Source organism: Talpa occidentalis, unplaced genomic scaffold, assembly GCF_014898055.3.
Source record: "Talpa occidentalis isolate TD23 unplaced genomic scaffold, MPIMG_talOcc4v2.1 talOcc4.3, whole genome shotgun sequence".
Taxonomy (NCBI): domain Eukaryota; kingdom Metazoa; phylum Chordata; class Mammalia; order Eulipotyphla; family Talpidae; genus Talpa; species Talpa occidentalis.
Window position 1 is genome coordinate 99,132,798 of NW_023603184.1, and position 18,749 is coordinate 99,151,546.

Here is an 18,749-nt window from a genome sequence, read left to right on the forward strand (position 1 = left end):
TCACCCTCCACCACCCTCTTCTGGTACTCTCCATTGTATAGTCAGATTTCTATGGCTTATTTAGGTGTAGTTTTGTTCATTTGTTTTGTTTCTCTGTATTCTACACATGGATGAAATCATCCAGTATTTATCTTTCTCCTTTTTGCTTGTTTTGCTTAGCATGATCCTCTCCAGTTCTATGCTATCACAAATAGCAAGATTTCTTTTTTTATATAGCAGAGCAGTAGTCTATGTGTATTTATCACCACATCTTAATTCTCTCATCTGTCCTTGGACACAGGTTGTTTCTGTAACTTGGCTATTATAAATAGTGCTTCAGTGAACACAGGAATACATCTATCACTTTGAATTCATGCTTTTGTATTCTTCGGATAGATACCTAGGTGATTTGCTGGATCATATGGTAGATCAATTTTTGATATTTTGAGAAATCACCATAGTATTTTTCTAAAGGGGTAGGACCAGTCTGAATTTCCATCATCAGTGAAAGAGGGTTCCTTTTTCTCTACATCCTCACTAAAATTTGTTGGTGAGGGCCATTCTTCTGGGTATAAGGTGCTGTCTCTGGGTATAAGGTGGTTTTGACTTGCATTTCCCTGAAAATAAGTAATGATGAGCACTTTTCATGTGTGTCTTCACCATCTGTATTATCTTTATTGGAGAAGTATTTAATAAGCTCCCAATTTTTGATTGGGTTCTGGTTTTCTTTTTGTTGAGTTGTATGAGTTCTTTGTAGATCTTGGATATTAATCCCTTGTTGAATGTCTGATGTACAATTATTTTTGTTTCAATGATAGCTTCTTTCTCTGTTTAGAAGCTTTTTAGTTGGATGAAGTCCCAGTTGTTTATTTTTGCTTTTGCTTCCCTTGTCATGAAGTGAAGTCCCAAAGACATCAAAGTCATGTGTTGTGTTATTTTCTCTGTCCATTTTGCTTCTTTAAATTTCTCTTCTTTAAATTAATTTTTTTAACTTAATCTATAAAGAGCTGAATTACCTTCACTTTCCCTTCGGATCATAATGTGGTTTTACTTAATTTGATTTTTTTGGCTTCCACAGATACTGAGATCTGTTTTTTCAGTTGCTGAGTCAAGAGGGAGGTAGAGAGGCCTCCAGGGTTCCAGCCACTGTTGTAAATGTGGGGAGGAAGATGGGCACAGCTGGTTGTATATCCTATGCTCTGGGGTTCCAGATCTGAGACTCTGCAGTCTGCGTGCTGTCAGTGCGATTCACAAGATCAATTCCAGCCCCAAGGTGTTGGCAGTAGCAGGAGTGAAGTCCAAAGAACACTCTGATCTTCTTAACTGTGTCCCATCTTGTGTGAAACACCCTAGCCCCTCCAAATGTTTCCCCTCAGTTAAGGGTGTGTGTAAGAGTGTGTGACTTTATACTTTTTAATTTTCTCATCCCTGGTTCCTTTTTTGAGCCTGCACCCCCACCATCTGGACCTACACCCTCCAGGCATTTCTCTCCACTATTTCCTGTTAAATGAAGCATGCCTCACCTCCGTGCATCTTCTGTACTATCTTAATTTCCCTCATCCAAGGGTTTGCCAGATTTGCTGATGCCACGAGACTATCTGGCTGTTATCCTTCTGTTTAACTGTTAGCTGATTCTCCCAGGAGCAGAGCAAGAAACCTCCTCCATCTTGTGAATTCTCTTTCAAGGGTTATTTTAACTATTATAATTTCCACCAACAAGTTCACTGTTACTGAATAGTTTCCAGTAAAATTAGGGAACATACTCTAAGCTCCAACTTCCACTTTCCCCATCAGGTAGGCTCCTGACTCTGTGCCTCCCTCTTTCAGTTATATTTTGACTTGCCAGGCTGCATGGGAGTAGAAGGCAGGCCAGAAGATGCCAGCAGGCGGTTGTACCAACTCCCTCATCTGCACACAGCATGGTGCTGTGCATAGATTTGTGTATCTAGCATGGCAATACAGTATGTTGTTTACTGACAGTTTTTCTAATATTTTGTTTGTGGAAACTCTTTGTAGAGTGTCATCACTGATCACTTATATATATCTGCTCTTATCAATAGTTCTTGGTAATAAAATAATTGCATCTACAAATAAGAGCTCTGAGTTCATAAGGCAGTTCTTGACTATAAGATAGTGATCTAGAAGACCCCCAATCACTTGGGTTATTTCATTTTCCCACTATATCACTTGGGTATTTTGGTATGAGAAATCAAAACACAAATATAAAAAATATTATTACAAGATAATTTTTAAAAGGGAAAACTGGCCAGTGTTATGCAAATATGAAAATAACTGTCAAAATTTTATTTAGCTCAGTTATTAATGAGGAAATTAATAAGATATCAATTGGTTCAATAGAAAATTCAAAGTACTACACAGACATAGTTGAGTCAGGAATGCTGAAATAAATCTACAAATAAATGTAAAAGTGACTTTTTCCTCCAGTTTGAACAGAGAGAAATCAATTTTTCCTCCACTAGAGGGAATTTGCTTGTCTTTGAATAACTATTATTTTAACTGCTTATCATTTGTCTATAACTTTGTAAATGAGCTCAAAATGCCTGTACAGAATCAGACAAACCAGAAGGGTATGCTGTATAATGCCTCTTTTCCATTGAAGATGCCCAGTCTTCTTTTGTTACCTTTCAAATTCTTTCACAATTTGTCCATTCTGTGTTTTAAGTGGAATATCTAGACCTAGTTTGAATCTATCCGTCGATCTATGGAAACCTTGTAAACTTCAATTTAGATATTTCTGTTGAGAACTGCCCTCTAGATACATATAGATGCCTCATATTAACCCTAAGTCTTAAAGGACTATAGTTCTTCTCTCAGATATAACATTAAATAAGCTAATTGGTTGAATTGGGTGACTTCTAATAATAGAACATTGATAACTAATAACAGTATTTTATGCATATTATTTCATTAAATATCACAGTAATGCTATAGGTATGTGCATTTCATGGGTGAGAAAATTCTTCCTGAACTAGCCACATGGAAAATGTTTTTTAAACATTAATGAATGGAAATCAGGGCAAAAAAAAAGATTTCTATTTAGTGAAACTTGCAACCAATAATCTGATCATATATTAGTTTAGAGGACACATGTCTCAACATGAGATGTTCAACTAATATTTATGGAATACATACAACCTCATCTGGGAGATTAAGTGTCCTATATTTCCCAAAACCCAGAGTACATGTTGTCAGAGTACTTTCCAAATAACAGAAAATTATCTGTTCATATGTTTATGAATGTATGTTTGTGAAGTTTTATTGCTGAGCTTTGAATTACTTTAGAGAAATGGCCTTGTCCACAGTGCCTAGCACAGTAACTAGTACATATTACATAATTTTTCAGCTCAGCTAAAGTATGTATATGCAGTAAATTCCTAAGATTAAATCTCTGAAAAATTCCGTCCTAAGTCACTAGTTCCAAATAGTTTATTTCCCCTTTCAAAATGTTTTACTGTAGCTAATAGGTTTTAGTGTTTAATGAATTTGTTACTTTTGTAACTATTTAGAATTTGCTTTAAGGACACAAGGAAAGGCTTGTCTCATCATCAATTATAAGTGTGCAGACTGAATATCATGATGAGACATCTCTGAGAATTAATGGGGAGGAAAATGGTGACAATGCAAATACCATAAAAAATCATCTAGAATTTTGCACCACATTTATGTACCCAGTTGATTGAGATTGAGAACGTTTCACATGCTAGTACGTACAAGATTCTTCAAATTTCATAAAGTAAATACCATATTTTTCCTTAAAGTAATTCTTAAAACACAAGTGAATGTCAATGAGTGACTAAGGAATTGGAAATACAGAGGGCCTGAAATTCACATTGGATTAAAAAAATGTACAGAAGCCCAAACTATCTAAATAGACCTAGGAGAATAAAAACTGGAAAAGTGGAAGTAAAATTTACATTAAGATGATCGGAAACTATTTCCTTGTATTACTATTCTAATCATCAACTATTTGATTATAAGGTAAAAGTAAAACATTGAGTGTTTTTAAAAATGTAGTACTTGGTCAGAATGTATGCATTTGTTATGCATTACATATCTTCAACCTATATAACAGGAGCCACAGTTCATAACTGCCATTAGGGGATTTTTAAAAAAAGATTTATTTTTATTTATTTATGCATATAAGAACTGGGTTGTGGGCCAGAGGTGTAGGGGCTGGGGGGAATGGGTGAGAGGATTCACAAGAGTGGGGAGCGGAACAGGTGGATCTACTGAAATACACTGCTGAGGGGAGCAGCAGGCGAGACAGGAGAGGTCTGCTGTGCCATGAGAGTTAGCTCCCTGACCTGAGATCCTCAGGTGAACTCAGGCCACAGTGACTGGCTAGAGCTTGATAATGCTGAGACTTTAACTCCTGTGCCAGCAAGGAGGACCTTGGGGATTTGTTTTTAATGTATTACTGCCCAGAGTAAGAAAGTAATTGTCAAGTTTGGAGTACAATCAGAATATTTTCTGTATGTTTCTGGAATGGCTCTCATGTTTGAGAGTTATCTAGAATCCCAGTTGCTTTAAGTTTAGTGGTCATTTTCCTGCCAGTTTGAGACAGATTCATAAAAATGGAGTACCACATTCCCTGCCCCCATTCATTTGCAACTGCCTTGCACTAGCAACTGGAAATTAGGGTGGGGCTGAGTAGCCATGTGAAGCTATGTGTAATGGAAGAACAAAGTCCCTTTTTTTTTTTTTTTTGTGGGACCCTCGCCAGCGGCCGGGGAATGAACTGGTGCTGCCGAGGCTGCGGGCAGCCTTGCAGCCGAGCGCTCAACCGCTGTGCCACCAGGGGAGGCCCTAAAGTCCCTTTATTCCTGTGGCCAGCCCTTCTAATACCCTGGTACTCCATGAAAGGAGACACGTGGAGAGACATGTAGAGACACCGGAAAGTGCAATGTGCGTCAGAGACACAAGGGGAAGCTGACAATGGCAGCTGATACCTAGCTATGGTTTGTCCCAGTTTTCTGGGACCTGCTTGAGAACCCCTTTCCAGTGGTTCCTGGCCAGAAGATGCCTTAGGTTTGTGGCAGGTTTTTGGACCTTAGCAGCCCTGCTTCAGGTTGACCTTCTTTGGCTGGGCATTTACCCATTAGGGGATGGATAGTCCTCTAGGACTTCCAGTATTATATTGGGTGCCAGTATTATATTGGGTGGGAGAACTACAGGGACTTCAACTAAGGAGAGAAATCAAGTACTGTCCAAAAATGAACAGTGACGCAAAAAAATGAATTTAATAAATAGCAGAATATTCTGTGTTCCCTCTCTGTGTATACCATTTCTATTACAGATCTTTCACACTTGGAGTCTATGTAGGTTAAATTAATTAGTTTTTTTGTGCCACTAGCCTCTGTGACCGTCACCTGCCACCTTCATCTTGTTGATGCAGAAGTTGCTTGGGAGCGTGGACACAGTCTCACATGTCTGATGGTAGACACCTGGAGCATGGTGTGGACAAGCGTACGTGCACACCTAGCCTAGACACCTGGATATAAGGGCAGTGTCTCCCAGAGACAAAGGACAGCAATGGGAAAGACTGCTACACGGGTATGAATGATTACAGAAGAGGCGAGAGCAGGAGAGAAAGCCAGAGAGAAAGCCAGAAAGAGCCCAGAACAGAAAGCATAGGGATTTGCAGCGTACTGGGGACTCAGTTGCCTCCAGGGCCTCCCCTCCCGCCCACCTTGCCTGCCTGCAGGCTTGCCACTTGCAGGGTGAATGGAAGTTATCAGGTTTCCCCCCCCATTAGCATCTATTATCGACACCTGTGGTCTTACACGCATTCCTGATAGTGGCCCCTGGAGCATGGTCTGCACGTGCATGGTGGGTGCACCTTAGCCAGAGGCTGAGGCTATAAGGGCAGCATCACTTAGATGGTGAGCAGCGGAGAGTGGTTACAGGAGAACATCCTAACGACCCCAGAGAGAGTAAAGACTCCCGGGGCTGGGACACCTGCCAGCCTCCAGACCCCTGTTCCCGACCTGCCCTGTGCCCTGCAGGCCTGCCACAACATCACTACATTCTGCTTTGCCTTTGTGTGCTTGCGTGGCCAGACCCTGCAAGTTTCAGGGTCCCTGGGTGCCCCTCAGTCACATGCTAAGAAGTAGAAAATCTGGTCAGAGACTGGGAAGGCCAGTGGAGACCAGAAGGGGGTACTGTACGGTGAAGGAGTTAAAAATCAGGCTTTTTTACGCCCTCCCACGACTTGCGTCTGGCCGGCACCTGTGGTCTTGCACGCCCCCCTTGATTATGGACACCTGGGCCCAAAGAGCCATGGGCCTCTGCATGTAGAAGGCGCACACCTGGGCCTAGAAAAGAGGCAGGAGAGGACACAGCAGCAGCATTCTGAGGCTGCAGAATAAGATGAGAACGCCAGGGAGAGCCCAAGAGAGAGCAGAGGTTTGTGGGGGCTGGAAGGCAGGGGGCTGGGAAGCAGGGGGGGCTGGGAAGAAGGGTGCTGGGAAGCAGGGAACTGGGAAGCAGGGGAGCTGGGAGGCAGGGGGGACTGGGAGGCAGGGGGGACTGGGAGGCAGGGGGACTGAGAGGTAGAGGGGCTGGGAGGCAGGGGGCCTGGGAGGCAGGGGGGCTGGGAGTCAGGCATTCTGTATACCTTGTTCCTTGATTCATCATTAAAAGAACTGTAACATTCACTGAGGGCTTCGAGACTCTCTATCCATCTGCCTGAATAGACAGTGAATATGCCCGCCTGGGCATGCTTTCTTGCACTGCGGGTACCCTTGTGGATATTTATTGATAGTTGATTAAATGCAAAACATTCATTATCCATTGAGGCCTTGGTTTACAGTAAGCTTCTTATTACAAAGCTAATTTTTTTAACTACTCACTAGTTCTAGCGTGTTTCTCTTAGAGCCATCTTTTAAAAATGTTGGTTTTGTTCTCGACAGTTTCACAAAATAAACAATACGAGTACCTCCCTTAGAAGGCCTAGGAATTCAGTAATTTAGTTATATGTTTGATGCTTTATTTTTTACCTTGTAATTCTATTCCTTCATCATTTTAATCTTATAAATGGCTCCTCCCATTTTGGAAATGATTTTGGACAAACTGGTTACAAAGCCTAAAAGGAAACAAGATGATTTTTAATACCAGTAGGGCTAAGGAAAAGTTTCATAAGCTTGGCAAATTAGATTGCCCACAGAGAGTCTTCATTTAAAAGAGTGTTTTTGTCGGGGGCGGGGGGCGGGGGCTGAAGACAGTGTATTTACCTGAAAGCATTTTATATTGGAATGCTGGTCTGTTCATGATTATACTTTGTTTGTATATCAACTACTGCACCTGTCACAAGCTTGGATTTATTGTGAGTAGGCAGAGTGTTTGGTGCTGGGAGAGCCGGTGCAAATCCCTCATTGGCAGTGGAGTCACCACAAGTAGATGCACCTGTCTTCCCAGCTGGGCCTTGCTTGTGAGAAAGAGGGTCACTTAATACCATGTTATCCTCATGGACAGCTGGAAAGATAAGATGCCGTAGGGTGTAGAAGACCTAAATTTTGTTCTTTTTCAAAAAAAGACCCAATGTCCAAATGAAATTTGACAGGAGAAGTATTTGCTTTGGTTCAATATATTTAGAAAATAGATTTGCTTTCATGTAAAAACATTATTTGGTTTGCTTTGGTCCAATCATGCTAACAGCTTTTAAATGACTCGGCGAACACTAATCTTTTCAGCTTAGATTAGTTTGAGGTTTAGCAAAATAGTTCATTCTGTTTTGATGCAAGCCCTTGGTTAAAATATGGGACTTCTCTTAATTTTGTAACTATAATTCTTTCTTTTTTTCTCTTTTAATTGTCTATTTTTCTCCAGCAGACTCTAAACTTCTTAATAGGAGCTATGTCTGCTTTGCTGTAGTTTTCTCTAACACACTGTTACTGTTAACTCTGGATGTATTTGTGCTATTAATAAATCTTTGTTAAATGAATGTATGGATGAAAGAATGAAGAACTGCTTTTCATTGGCTAGGAAGGTAGACTCAAGTGCTCCCTAAGCAAAATCATTCGCAGAATGAGAGGTCTCTTTCAGTCCCTTTTTGGTTTTAATCCAGGTACACTTTACATAAAATAAAATGTAGATTTTTTTAAAAGATTTATTTATGCATACAAGAGCTGGGGTACAGGCCAGAGGTGTGGGAGGTGAGAGGATTCACCAGAGACAGAGTGGGGAACAGAACAGGCAGATCTACTGAAATATACTGCTGAGGGGAGCAGCGGGCAAGTCAGGAGAGGTCTGCTGTGCCATGTGGGTTGCTCCCTGGCTGACTGGGGGATCAAACTTGTGCTGCAGAGGCCGCGGAAGCTTCATAGGTTGCGTCTTAACCCCTTGTGTCACCAGGGAGGCCCTAAAATGTAGATTTAAGGGTATAGGATCATAGATTTTTTTCAAGTGAGTATACCTTATAATGACTACCCCAGTTAAGACAAAGAATTTTTCTATTTCTGAAAGCCATGCTCTTTACAATTAATACTCCACAACTTCAGTTTATCACTGTAACCTTTTAATTTTTTTGCCTTTTCTATAATGTTGTAACCATAATGTATGTGCTTTTTGTGTCTGGATTATTTCACTTAACTTTGAGATTTTTAGATTTATCCATATTGTCTGTACAGATATTTAATCGGATTAATGGGTCTCATGAAGTTACCCATGTTGAAAATTGTAAGATGAATAAGGAAGGACTGTGAAATTTAAAAAACTACTGTATGCCTCTCCTTATAGGATTTATTGATCCCAACTTTCCCAGTCTTCAGCCATTTGCTCTTAAGAATTCCAAAGATACACAGAATTTAAGATTCCAAAAAGTATCTTAAGAATTCCAAAAATACTTTCAGAAGTAAACAGGATTTGGAAGTACCATCTAGCTGTTTTCATAGACTATGAGCCTCAATAGGCACATTGATCTAGGGGCATCTTTTAGATCTGGGAACACCCCCTGACTTCTCTGAGCTGTGCAGAGCATTACACCATTGCTTTCCTTTATTCTCATCATAGATCTATGGATAACTAATCTGTATGTAACAGGAAGAGGTTAAGTAAAAGCTCCAAAATTAGATTTTTCCACTAAAGGTCTTCTTTCAAATCTATTTTCAGTACCATAACTCTTTGGGAGTGTAGAAGATGATGTTTGGATAGAATTGCAAAGGAGAATTGCAAAGAACTGTAGTCATTTTGCAGGCAGTGGAAAGAGACTTGCCAAGTAAAGCCTGTATAAAATGGATTCATGGAATTAGAGCAGTCCATGATCGACTGCCAAAGCCAGCTTATTTTCTTTGCTAGTTCCAAAGAATGCCTGAAACTTGGTGGTGATGTAAGGCTATCTTATAGAACATGCTGGCAGAGTACACTTTTTCATGGACTCAGGTCAGTTTTATTTTAGTCTTAATGTGGTATTTAGGCTCGGGTAGGAATTTTCAGGTCAGAAAAAATTTAGGCATAGGAGATTAGGGACCAAAATGTTAGTTTATTTCATAGCAGAGTAAAGCAATAAAACAGTCTTAGTGAAGCCACAAATAGGACTATATAAGCCTAACAATTTTCAACTTCTCTCGCAGAAATGTTTTCCACTACTAGTGAGACCAAATAATAAAATTGTGGTCTAAGGAAAGTAAGTAAATAATCATGGAAAATAGTTAATATGATGTCATAACAGGTAAAGATAGCATTCATTCAAAGATGGAAAAGGGGGAGATTATAAATATTTGAAAGGAAGAAAATTCTTCCTTGAATTCAATTAAATGTTCTGTAAATGCTGACTGTTTTGTACAAGATAGTTTGATGCAAAGCATGTAGAAATTTCATGAAATGACAAGAGGAGAATCCAAACAATTTAAAAGTGTTGGTGGTATCTAAAGTGCCCCAAGAAGATTTATATATTTTTCTTTCTCTTTAGACCCATTAGAGATACTTCAAGAACTGCTCAGCCCAAGAGTAAAGAGAATTTGTGAAAACACAGAGCTTTACCCTGAGAGGAGTGCAGAAGTTTTCATTATAAGGTAACCATTGATTCCTATTTTCAACTTTGTGCTCTGAAAATTAACAAAATGGTATGTCAAAATGGACAGTATTATCAGGATTGTTAAGGGGGCTATGAGTTTTTTAAAGCATGCTGTAGTTCATGCTCTATACCTCTCATGCAAAGTATGTTCAGAAATAATTCCTTGGAAAATGTTATTGTGTTTGAAGTAGGATGACATGCAAAAACAATGGGAATTGCACAGCATTAGTCTGGCCATTTTGGTTGAAAGCATCATTAGCAGAGACTCTCTTGCTACAAGCTTCTCTTGCCTTTTTCCTGATAATTTTCCTGTGATACACTGCTCACTATAAGAGACTCCTGGCATTGACCTGCAGCCCCAGAGCCACTTCAGGGCAGAAAGGATCAAATCTTAATTCATCTGTAACCTGTTGTTTGAGGAAACTCTGTTGGGAGCAATAGATTTCCTTTTTTAAAAAGCCCTCAAGTGTCCCCTGCTTTTGTTGCTTGTCTAGTTTCTGTTTAGAGGAGTTATTTTTAGAGAAAATAAAATGTTACCTTGGGTCCTAAAATCTCATGCAAAGTTAATTATACCTAAAGATTGACCAGTATTTCTGATTTTGTATCAAGAGACTTAGACTATTTCCTCCTTCCTCTCCATCGGTACAATAATAAAGAAGAAGAACTAGAGGAGACATAGAAACATCCCCATTTGGCTGGATTCCTCGATGTCCTAGGGCTGTGGGGAAGTTTCATAAGATAAACTGCCTAAGTTTCATGAGGATTTCTCATTTTTAGTTTAGGCTTCATGTCAGTATTTGGTTTAGTTTGTGTAAATCTGGCTTTAGTTATCTTAGTCAGAACACAAGAAAAGGAAACAGATTTGGTGCTGACTCAAACCCAGACTGAATATTATAGAATCATAGGTTTCAGTTTAATTTGACCCAGGCATGCTTTGATATTTCTTCTGTTCCTTATTCAAATATCATCAGTGGTACCACCACAGTTACCACCCTAACAATAAGAAATAACAACTGGGGGAGGCCCAGTGGTATTTAACAAGAAAGACTGTCATAAAATACCCCTTAGTCTCAATTTTAGAAGCTGACTTTGCTTCTCAGGATTTTTGTCTTGTTTCAGTTCGTTTTGGTTTGGTGAAACCATTGTTGAAACCCTGGCAACCTCTGATCTTTTCAACTCCTTTCATAGCTTTTGCCTTTTTGAGACTGTCTTATAATTGAAATCATAAAGCCTATATAGCCTTCAAATTGGCTTCTTCCATTTAGTAACATGGTTTCAAGATTCCTCCATGTCTTTTCGTTACTATACAGTTCATTTCTTTTTGTTGCTGAATACTGTTCCATTCTAAGTTGTACCAGCTTATCCTGGTTGTTTATCAATGGCTCTCTTGGTTGTTTTCAAGATTGGCAGTTACATAAAATTGTTGCTATAAACACTTCTCTCAGACTTTTGTGTGGATATACATTTTAGTGTATGTCAGAGTATCATTACTGGATTATATGGTAAGATATGTTCAGTTTTGTAAGAAATTGCCAAACTGCATTTCAAAGTAGTTGTATTTTTTGCATTCCCACTAGCAATGAATAAGAATGCCTGATGTTATGCATCATTGCCAGCATTTGGTGTTGTCCGTGTTGTTAAATTTGGCTATTCTAAGTGTGTAGTGTTTTATCATTGGCTAAGGTTTTTAACAGAATTACAAGAGATTCTGATTACTCAGAAGATTTTGAAAACTTAATTCAATAAAAATGTCTTTATTATTTACTTGATAATGACATTAATTTAGAATCTGACAATATTCTCTATGATAATGCAGTCTTATGAAATATGTGTATGTGCCTATGCATATATATTTTATATTATAGAAAAAGACCAAAATAAGCAAATAATTTTATAATAATATACCTTGAAAATAAAATAAGGCAGAGTATATTAAATCTTTATTTATAAAAATGAAATGTACATATACTATAGATCCTTATATTAAAACAAATCATGCTTGCATAAAGTTAGTTTAGACATAAATATTTTATTTATAAGTCACATCAAATTAGGCATTTCTAATTATTTTACTCACTAAAATGCAGCCATGCAGCTATAGCCATAGGAAGATTCTTCATAGTCTTTTCAAGTCATCTTTTTCTGTTTGATACATGTTCCTGCTTTAGGTTTGCTTGTATTTCTGATGTACATATTTGTACATATTTCTGATGAGATAAAGTTTCACAAATAGAGGGTTACTTTCTCCAGTAAGGATTACTCCTTTCATGTTTCTGTCTTTAAACATAACACAATGTCTGTGTTTGAGAAAAAAAAATCATGACAATTGTTAGATACAAGGCTTGATTCAAAAGGGACTACCACAGTGAAATTTTGCAGTAGCGGAAAGAGATTGGGCAAAATTCCAAATATAACAAGGAAAAGTAGAAATTTATAGGCAAGGAACAGAGTGGGGGTCAGTGACTGGAAAACTGCTGAGTGTTTAGAGAGATTCTTACTAGATTGACTCAACAGAAATTCTTGCTGAAGATAGGTCTGTCTAATATGGAGATTGGGGGATGAGGAATGTGATGAGATAACAAGGAGAGAGGATTTTCAATAAACTGTCTCATCAGGATTCTTGCTAAAATTTGAGTAATTAGGAGAAGGAGACAACCCAAAGCCAGAGCCTCATTGAGAATTCAGGGGCGTTGTTCTGACCCAGATTACATCAAAGAGCATGTCTTTGTCACCTGAAACATAGTAGAATATCAGTGAACATGTGTTGTTATATATGTAGCCCTACATTAAAGACTATAGAAATCTATTAACAAAATCACTTTAAATCATGTAAATAATTTTGTGCATTAAGACTATTAAACAAAACATAGATTTGGTTATAAAATAACTAATATACATGAACAGTTTCTGTGTGCAAAGTAGCACAACAGTGATGTAAATGCAATGATATAGACATATTCTCTATTTTCTAGGAAAGAAAATACACTATTATGAAGGGGGGATGGGGTGATAGGGAAAAGGAATTGTGTTGTATCAGTGATCATAGATTAAATGTATATATACATTTTATAGATAAGTAAATACAATGTGTATTTTCTTTGGATATACCCTAAATCTAGTTTGCAACATCATTGATACAATGGTAAATAGACAAGTCTTTTTTCCCCAGACATTAGTATGAATTCTTGTTTAAATTTAATTCTACTAGGTCCCACACCTAAATTTCTAATTTGAAAGGTCCATGAATCTTCACTTTTAACAAGCATACTGGTTATTTTATTACAGATGATCTGTAGGCCATATTTCAAAAAACACTGACCTATACCATTTATAATTCTCTATGGATTGTGGTTAATGTTGGCATTTATGCCTGATAATAAGATAATAGGGAGATCAGACCTATATATAGAAACCATGAGAATGTGCCAACAAGATTGTGTAAGTTCCTGGCTTCTTGCAATAGTGTGGTTAATGGAAGATTTTCTTAGAATCTAAAATTGAGAAGATAAAGTAATTGTGGAGACCAACACAAAATTTGTGTTCAAGATTAGGATGTTTAGGGAAAAAATGCTTGTTTTGTAAACATAATACATTTTCAAAATAGATAAAATATAATGCATTACATAAATATTCAATGAATAGTTTATTCCAAAGTTACCAATTATGTATTTATAATTATAGGGAATGTGATAAGTACCTAGAGAAGCTTAGTAATAGGGAAATGAAGTTTGTACCCTCTCCCAATAGAATATTATTTTCACTGCTTTGAAGAATGGTGACATTTAGAAAGAATCTAACAAGAAAAGTGTGAACCTGTTTAGTATACTGTTTTCACATACGCTATGTGTATATATGTGGTGAAATTTAAGAGGTATAGAACCCTAAAATGTTCTTTGATAGAATGTGGTACTCATAAAATCAAATCTTAGAATATCAAACTGGATAAATTGAATTAATAATATCCAGAATCAGAAGCTTTTGATCATGCATTTTAATAATATAAGTAAATCTTCAGGTCAAAAGTTATTTTCAGATTATGCTACTATTGAGCCCCAAGTAACATATCTAAAGCACTGATACTCACTTCTAGCTCACTATTAAATCATTTCAGGGGATTTTGAAAATACGAATTCTTTAAAACTAGACAAGTGACTCAGAATTTAGAGACCTCAAATCAAAAATTTTTTAGATGGCTTACTGATAACTTTATGGATTTGGATTTTTCATTAGAAAGGTTTGTAACTACTGCTGTGGGAAAGACATTTTGCATCTTCAAGAGTTTCTACATGATGAGTGTATGACCAAAAAATAAAAGAAACTGCACAAGGCAAAATAATGTCAAAGTCTGCATTGTTTATTGTATGTAGCATAGTAAAGTGGAGGTTCAGAGGAGGAAAGAGTAACACAAAGGGGATTGTTTGGAGGGACTCTAGAACAGGAACCTCAATAGCAGTGGTGATAGGAGTAGGGCGATGTTGCAGAAACTATATGCTTTTTCATCATCCTTACAACAAGAAAGTTGTTAAGACAAGAAGTGGCGAGAAAATCAGACCTGGAAACAGTCAGAGGCAGTATTAAGGGTGGCACCATTTGGGGATGATAGCTTTCTCACCAAACCAAAGTGTAAGGCCTGCACCCCTTCCTTGAAAGCCCAATTCCCTTCCCTAGCTTTTCCTCCCAAGTTGGATCCTGGTCCTGAGGAAATAAATGGGGGGAAAAGGGCTCTTCCATGTTTTGGATTGGGAAGCATATAAAATCTGCACATTAGGTTTTCTTAAGTTGATGGTGAGGAAGGTGAGCAAAAATACATCAGAATACTTGTGCAAGGACACAGAATAAGTTGAACTGAGGCCTTTTCACATAGGTATGATTTTCTTCCCGTGAGAATGAAAGTTAGATATGAGGCATTTCTATAACGGGGACATCTATATGAGTAAATCAGCCAGTTATCTTGCTTTTGTGGCCTCAATTTCTTCTTAAATATAAATGCTGTTGTTTAGACTTAGATTCTTTAACTCATGTTGCCTAAACTGACAGCAAATTAGTTTTGTGCCACATAGGACCTAGGACTAAAAGGTCAACAAATATTTCTTAATGAAAAAAGCCAATACCAGCCTCACTGGAGCTGATTGCCGAGTAAGGCAGAGTTGAGACTACATGTGATTAGTAGTCATATTGAGAATAATAGGGAATTTTGTCTTGGCTTTACAAAGAAGGATTCTAAAGAGGATAATGAGAAGATAAATTTGGGTTTTGCAGAAGAAAATCAGCCAACAGTAAAGGAGATGGATTAAAGAGAGGAGGAGCAGGAAATGCAATTAGCATGCTAGTTAGCTAATTACCAGGAGAAGAAACCTCACAAGGTTGTTGCAACCTAAAGAGAAAGAAAGTAGTAGATAATATAAGGAAGTTTTTTCAACTCAAAGTAATATTGATTAATCACCTACTAAGCGCCAGTCACTGTTACAGACCATGGAACATTAGTGAATGAAATAAAACATATATTCTGTCAGGAGAAAACAAATATAAGGAAAATTATTAATAAAGTTAATAAATCACACATATAACATGTTGGAAGATAGAAATTTTGAGCTAAGTAAGGGGGTCAAAGGGAAGGGCAGCAGTATGCAATATTACATGGGTCATTTATGGGAAATCTGAGAAAAGATTTGAGGAAGGTGAAAGAATTAATGGCCTGAGGGATGAGCATTTAGTGCCAAACACAAACGAAGAGTAAAGAACCCTGAAGTAGGTGTGTGCCTAGGCTGTTCCAGGATAGCCATGTTTTGAATTTAAAATCTATCTCAAGGCATGATGCTCAATTGTACCAGTCATCAACTGCAGAAATGGAGGATCTTTTGCTGTAAGAAAGAATATTCCTTCTTGGTAGTTCCCCATCAAGTCAGATTGTATTAAATTTCCTAAAGAAAAAAAAAAAGAGAAAAAAAGTGAATTAAGGAGTCAGCCTTGAGCCGTGCCTATAGTTACATCAGAGAAAATGACAAATTGGAGAAGGCAGAGAAAAACTTGAACACTGTCTAGCCTATAAAAAAAAACTTGGCTAAGAAAAGAGGGTTCCCAGGTGCCAAATACAGCAATACAGCAAAATGGTTAAGGAGAATTAAGATTGCAGAAACAAACAAACAAACAAAAAAAACAGTGGGATTGAGAGAAGGGGTGCTGGGGTTATAAAAACCTTTTAAGACCCTAGAGAAAGCAATTTCAGTTGATTGAGAACATAAGATTACAAAGTACTCAAAACATACTTTGGGTACCTGATAGAATGAAAAATCTGTGCTGTCAACAATGAGTGGTATACTAGACAAGGAGTGTATTTGTTTTCAACTATCCATTAAAGTTATTTGAATAATGTTTTGAATCTGTCTTTGATAAGATGTGTTGACAAGTTTGAAAGACTAAAATTAAATGTGTTAAGCTTCTGACTGAAGAAATGTGCAACTTCTCCTTCCCCTTTGCTCCTCCCGTCTGCTCTGATTTCATAACAAGAAACAGTAATGATATGTTGAAGAATTGAGGGCTCCTCATGGTTTGGTGGAATGAGGCTGCAGTATCGCTCAATTTGCAAACATTCTCTGGCCTAGAGTATGATTTAATTCAGATCATCGCCAAAGCTTGTATTTATTAATGTAGCATGTCTTTTTCCAGGACATGTTCATGTTCGGATTTCGAAAAGGCCCTCAGAAAACATGTGGTTGTCATAGAGTTAAGAATTAAACTTGAGGGTATTTGGAAGCCTCTCCAGTAGTTCCCTTATTAGATTTCTTAATTTTGGGAAAGAATTAAAATATAGTAATGAGTAAAGACTCATTACACTTCTATCAGAATTAAATTAAAAAGTATAGAGAAATCAGGGATTGATAAATTTGATACAATCAGCTTTGGTTCCTGCTCCCTTTGATATGACCTAGAATTCTTTTTTTTTTTTTTTTTTCAAATATAAATATTTCTGGTAGTGAACCTGCCAGAAAAGTGCTTTGTGCTTTGAAAGATGTTGGAGATTAGACATTTGAAGAATGGAAAAGTGTCTTAATATAAGGAAGGTGATGGTCTTATTATTCAGGAAAACGAATTGGGGAAGTAAAGCTGATGTGATAGATGGTAGGAGTTATTTGGAATTCAGGACTGATTGCTAGGGACTTTCTGAAGGACATCAGTTTTGTATTTAAGGTCAACCCTTTGGCCCTTATTCTTTTATTTCTCTTTCCTTCCAGATTCCTATCATTCTGCCCTTATTAATATTTGCTCTCAGGAAAGGTTCTGCTGCTTCATTTGATAATTTAAATCAGTGTTGCTTCTCCCAAGTGTATTTACATTTTAAACAAGAAAGGAAGGTGGTGTCTCCATTTAAAATAATTATAAAACACACTGCTCAGTATGTGTGTAAGACCTGGGAATTTTATGGGTAATTTTTGACATTGTGGTTGCACTTTTTTATTTATTTCTTTCTTCCATTTTATGTTAAAGAAACTGGATAGTTCCCATAATTGCAACATGATGAGATTCTTGTTGTTTTTAATTAACCTGTCTTTTTGTTTCTTAACTCTACAATTAATGTGGCTAAATTTGTTAGCAAATGAAAAATTCTAGTTGTGCTAGTTGCATGTTGCTTTTGCTGTTTCTTTTTTGATACTCCAGCATTGTGTCTCAAATGAGAAAAATCTTAAAATCTAGATTTTATAGTCTGTGCTAAAAAATCACCACTTTTTCCTTGAAGGTATTTTCCCAGAAATTATTTTTTAAATCGTAGCACTATTGGTTTCTTTTCTTGGAAGGGGAAAAATGTCAGTCAGAGATGTAAGATAGTAATCTATTATATTTGGTATTATGAGTCTCTGGGATTTTGCAGTAAAAAGAAATCTTTACTGAAGAAAAAATTAGCATATTTTGTTGAGAGAGTAGAATTGCTAGAGTTGACTATGAATCTGGCAACACTAGAGGCAGTGACTTAGAAATAAAAGTTAAATTTTTTATTTGAATTAGTCATTGCAGTTGTATCAATAACAAAATTCTTAATTTTTAAGTGGAGAAATAGGCATTATTTTATCCTTCAATATTCAAAATTACATAAGACATTTAATTGTGTATGTCTTTATAGAATGTATATGTCTTTATAGAAACAGAGTAAGAAAAGAAATAATATGAAAGCATGTCAAAGTGATACATTAAAGGATGAAAGAAAGTATTTTTCCCTTCCCAAACAAGTGAAGAATTTGGGTGGAAGAATTGTGAACTAAGTGAGAAAGTGTGGCTAGGCTGAAATGTCGTTGTGCTATAGTTTAACTTGATTATCTACTCCACCACTAGGGTACTATAAGTAAAACCTTAGTGTTTCTGGGGCAAAGATGAAGAGGTGTGTATGATTGTGTGTGTGTGTGTGTGTGTGTGTGTGAGGGGTGTGGTGTGGTGTGGTGTGTCTATGTGTAACAGGAAGTCCAAGAGACAAATACAGAGAATGAGTTCAGAGGGAAGAGTTACAGGTCTAAGTAGAAGGAGATATTTGATTATCTTTCATGTTTTCAGCTTGACATTCAAAATGGTTTTTGTTGCTTTGGAAACATTGTTTTACCTTTTTGCATCTGAATTTTTCTGAGAAAAACTTCCACTTAATGTCACAATAGCCTCACAGGAACAATTTAATAGAGCTTGCTAAAAGCCTGTAAGTACCCTCTGCATAGAAGATGCAGTTTGCAAAGGCATTCTCAGTCTCTGTCAATTT

General features: G+C 37.2%; 1 protein-coding gene across 3 annotated transcripts in view; it reads left to right on the forward strand.

Moving 5' to 3' along the window:
• B3GALT1 (beta-1,3-galactosyltransferase 1) overlaps nt 1–18,749 on the forward strand; it is a 495,516-nt gene that overhangs the window by 172,365 nt on the left and 304,402 nt on the right. The window contains exons 1-2 of one of the 3 annotated variants that reach the window (XM_037523461.2): nt 5,359–5,553; nt 9,908–10,010. The gene's annotated coding sequence lies outside the window, so the exon portion shown is untranslated. Of the gene's footprint in view, nt 1–5,358; nt 5,554–5,969; nt 6,406–9,907; nt 10,011–18,749 lie in introns of those variants that run through there. The other 2 variants (XM_054699828.1, XM_054699829.1) reach the window with 2 other exon arrangements.